Below are 5,000 nucleotides of genomic sequence, written 5' to 3'. Positions count from 1 at the left end.
TGCGGCCTATTGCAGCCACCTGCATACACATCAGTATAATAGGAGTTAGTACACAACCACTAGAGCAGGGATGTCAAACTCGGATCAGGGCCACAAATTTAGACCACAGAGACATTTTATTTTGCCTGAGAGATCATTCCAAATGTGTATTACAGTTGGACCACAAATTGCACAAGCTTTTTATTTTCAGGGGGTTTCATATCATATGACACATAAAAGCTACATACTGTAGCTTTTCTATTAATGACAAGTCACATGTCTCTGATACAAGCTAAACCCACCTCAGCATATTGTGATATAGCCTAATACAGACAGTAAGTGCACAAGACAGACAAAATATAATTAATATGATACAAAATATTGCATGTTGGCTCATATTAGGTGCGTTGCTGCTATCCATAACACCACACTCTGTCTCTGAGACAATGCTGCTGATGCAGGCTCCTGTCTCACTGAATATTTATTTTCATATTTTTACTCCTGGCTCATTTATATATTTTTATATTTTATATTTTTACGCCTGGCTGACTGAATATTTAGCTGTATCCCAAATGGCAGGTGGAGGCGAGGAGCCCAGTACATCGCGGCTAATGCAGACAGACAGCAGGGCTTCTATCAAAGCAAATCCGTCGCCCTCGACAACGCTATGGAAACTACCTGCAGACCAGACCAGACAACAGCAGAGGCAGAGGAGGAGGCGGCGCACAAAAACAGTTTGCTTGTGTGTGTGTCTGTGTGTGTGTGTGTCTGTGTGTCTGTGTGTGTGTTTATGTGCGTGTTTGAGCGTCCATGCATGTGTACATGTCTGTGCGTGTGAGCAAGACGTGGGAGAGAACCGCCGTAAGGTCTGTGTGGATGTGGAGCAAGATGCTGGGATGATGCACGGCAGGTGAACACACACACACACACACACACACACACACACACACACACACACACACACACACACACACACACACACACACACACACACACACACACACACACACACACACACACACACACACACACACACACACACACACACAGGTGCATCTGTGGGATGGTTATCAGTTGCTCAACAGCATAGACGTGGGTGTGCGTGTGTGTAATCAAGAAGGCAGAGAGCTATTGTGCAGCTGCTGTTTCACAACCGATTACAGCATCTTAAACAGAATCTATTTTCTCGTCAACTTACCACCTATCACTAATCATGTTTTCTGGAAATTTCCATCTCAAGCTGTGTATTTGAATCTCGGGGTGTGAAACATCTCTCTTTGTTTTTAATACTAGTAGCAACTACTCAAGGGGGCGGTACATTAATATGGTTGATATGCGTGCTTTTATGCATTTATTTTTCCTATAGTGTACAATGTATTCTTTTTATGCTTTAATATTATTCACTTTATTTCTGAGGCAATGCAATTCCACTTACATAGGCCTACATTTTCTTTTATGCGTCTTAAGCTCATTGAACAATGAGCCTCTGAATGCACAACAAACCATCTCGCCTTGCTTTAACTGCACATAATACTTAAGTACAGCACAATTCCAAACAAAATAATAAAAACATGAACATTCAATTTGCACCAGCAGCCACTGGAAAATACAGTGAACTCAACACAGTAAAGCAGTATCGCGCACAGTACATGATTTAGTTATCCGATATCATCATCTCCACCATGGAGCAAGCCCTCGGGTACATGAAAAGCCTTCCCGTAAACAAATACAAGACTGCAGCTGATACTTAAACAAACACAGGAAACGCGCTGCCTGCCAGTCCATCTGTTTGGCTGGTATGTTTGTGTTGCCGTGCTCCACTGGCAATGCCATGGGCGGCCATGACCACTGTCCACCTTATTACCCACCATTACAAGAACAGCGCCATTGCTATGTAGTTTGGCAGCAGTTGCTAGTGCCACATTATTCAGAAGGGCTATGGGCAGCCTAACAGGAACTAGCCGATCGGATATTTCATTGTAACACGACAAAACGTTGAAATGGGCGGAGTTAGAGGGCAGGGTAGCAAGGTGGACGCACGGTATAACAGAGCCAATCCCCTCAGCGAATCCTCAGCAAATCCAGCTGCCATCAACCGCTTAGATCCTTCTGTGTGTTTGTGTGTGTGTTTGTGTGTGTGTGTGTGTGTGTCTGTGTGTGCGTGTGTTACGTGTGTGTGTGTGTGTGTGTGTGTCTGTGTGTGCGTGTGTTACGTGTGTGTGTGTGTGTGTGTTGCGTGTGTGTGTGTTGCATGTGTGTGTGTGTGTTTATGTTTGCAAGCTCTGTTGGCAATGCCACAGCAACGAGCGCTATCCACAGTACAATACCAGCCAATCACCAATCAAAAACCTCGGCAAATCCAGCTTCCATCAACAAGCTTTGATCCTTCTCCATTTAATCGCGTCCGCTGCGGCTGCCAATAAACAAGCAACCCATTAGCATATGCTCCAATGCAGACTAGCACAACAGCGCACCGAAGAATAAGGTCACCATACAGTACAAAGACTACTACAGTAGCGTAATCGGTTCATTCATGAGTGCAGTTTTTGGGCCGGCAGATAATCTTTTCAGCAATAAAAAAGTGTTTTAAGGTTTAAGGTTTTGTATTTTCCAAATACGACACTACTCTGCAATATAAAAAAGCCATATTCTAAGCCAATGTTGTCTTACTCGTTTCAATTAAGCTATGGTGGGAGGCACACCACTGCACTGCACTGCACTGAAGAGGATTGACAGCCAAGGGTATTGCGGCGTGCTGTATGGTATCACAGAGAGGGTTTACGGGCTACTGTGCTCTTGTCGGGGATGGCTCTGAACCATCCCGCTCCTCTCTCCTCCGCTACGCCGAGTTAACAGGATTGGATACGCTCCCACATCCCACAGCGAGCAGCTGCATGTAGAGGATGTACAGTATATGTGTACGCGTGTGTGTGTGTGTGTGTGTGTGTGTGTGTGTGTGTGTGTGTGTGTGTGTGTGTGTGTGTGTGTGTGTGTGTGTGTGTGTGTGTGTGTGTGTGTGTGTGTGTGTGTGTGTGTAAGCAACCGATCAAGTGTGTGAGTGAGTGAGTGAGTGAGTGAGTGAGTGAGTGAGTGAGTGAGTGAGTGAGTGAGTGAGTGAGTGAGTGAGTGAGTGAGTGAGTGAGTGAGAGAGAGAGAGAGAGAGAGAGACACAGACACAAAGACAGAGACAGACACAAAGACATAGACAGCGACAGAGACAGAGACAAAGACAGAGTGTGTGAATGTGAGTGTGAGTATGAGAGTATGTCTTAGTGGGAATCGTATGGGCCCCTAGCTCTGTCAACAGTGTCAATAGTGATGTGTGTCTTCCACAGGGGCCCCGGAGCCGTAGCAACAGCACAACACAATGAAGAGGGCCAGCCAGGGGTGAGAGAGCAGAACTGCGGGACTGTCAAAATCACAGACATCTATATTGCCTAGCTAGCCATGGCTGTAACCTTGACAACAACCAGTGTGTGTGTGTGTGTGTGTGTGTGTGTGTGTGTGTGTGTGTGTGTGTGTGTGTGTGTGTGTGTGTGTGTGTGTGTGTGTGTGTGTGTGTGTGTGTGTGTGTTCATAGATCTATATAGCTATCCATGGTTGTATAAGGCTTGACACTAGATGACAGGCAGGCAATGTTTGTGTGGTGTGTGTGTGTGTGTGTGTGTGTGTGTGTGTGTGTGTGTGTGTGTGTGTGTGTGTGTGTGTGTGTGTGTGTGTGTGTGTGTGTGTGTGTGTGTGTGTGTGTGTGTGTGTGTGTGTGTGTGTGTGTGTGTGTCTCAAAGGTCATGACTCCAGTCAATAACCAGCATGAGCAGAACAATCTATCAAATATGACGATATCTATGTACAGAATACTTTATATGGTAGGTATCTCTGGTTGTCACCCTGACAATAAGCAAGGTGTGTCTGTTTGTCTCTCTGTGTGTGTGTGTGTGTGTGTGTGTGTGTGTGTGTGTGTGTGTGTGTGTGTGTGTGTGTGTGTGTGTGTGTGTGTTTGTGTGCGTGTGTGTGTGTGTGTGTGCGTGTAGGTCTGTGCACATTCACAGAGGTCTCATCATCATTGCAATATTGCGGTCGCCGAGCCCTATAAAGCCGGGCGGTGATGAATTCACCTGCTGTAATGTAATGGGCATTAGAGGGTGAAGAAGTACTGATAAGGAGGTGTGTGTGTGTGTGTGTGTGTGTGTGTGTGTGTGTGTGTGTGTGTGTGTGTGTGTGTGTGTGTGTGTGTGTGTGTGTGTGTGTGTGTGTGTGTGTGTGTGTGTGAATGTCAGCCTCCCGCATGCAAAAACCACCATAATCCTCTTTTGGGGCGGGAAGCAGTGGGGAAAAAAAACTGCAGTTTGCATGAAGCAAAACACACAGCAACACAAGCAGGACTAGCAGGTGATCTAATACCTAACACAGCATCACTCAATGCAATAAGCTTCACTCTACATACGCGTGGTTACCTCCGCTGAGTAGGTCATGTTTTTCCCAGGATTTGTGGGTTTATTTGTGCATTGCAAAATAACTGGTTGGCTGTAGTGGACCTTCAAGACATTACGTAAGTCAACCCCACCCTTAGCCTTGAAGAAACAATGCGTGCTGAAGGGTTTCCGCAAGGAATTTGTGCATTTATGTGTGCATTGCAAAAAAATAATAACTCGCCAGTGCATACACCAATTGTTCTGAAATGAGACCACATGTTGGCCAAGTAGTATGCAACACACACACACACATACACACACACAATGTTGGTGCTGATCTGGGGTGCGTTTCTCGAAAGCGTAGTTGTTAGCAGTTAGAAACTTGGGTAGTTGTAATGGGAAACTGCATTGCAAACAACAAAGTAGCTAACGTAGTTAGCATGTATGGTTTCGAGAAATACACCCCTGAACTGGCCTGGGGAAGGCGAAGATGAAATACGCAGATAGACAGATAGAACAGACTTAATTGCAAAAGGAAAAAATAGCGAGCGCTCTATAGTCTTTTCTCCAGGTTGAAGGGGTGCATCTGGTTATTCCTTTTAGGGCTTG

The 5,000-nt window shown here is 45.5% G+C and overlaps 1 protein-coding gene across 3 annotated transcripts in view; it reads right to left on the bottom strand.

The window, feature by feature from the left end:
• Positions 1 to 5,000, bottom strand: part of pam (peptidylglycine alpha-amidating monooxygenase) — a 134,216-nt gene that overhangs the window by 88,971 nt on the left and 40,245 nt on the right. The window lies entirely within an intron of this gene.

This window comes from Engraulis encrasicolus, chromosome 11 (genome assembly GCF_034702125.1).
Source record: "Engraulis encrasicolus isolate BLACKSEA-1 chromosome 11, IST_EnEncr_1.0, whole genome shotgun sequence".
Taxonomy (NCBI): Eukaryota; Metazoa; Chordata; class Actinopteri; order Clupeiformes; family Engraulidae; genus Engraulis; species Engraulis encrasicolus.
The sequence above is the reverse complement of the archived record's forward strand: the minus strand, read 5'-3'. Positions and strand labels throughout refer to the sequence as shown.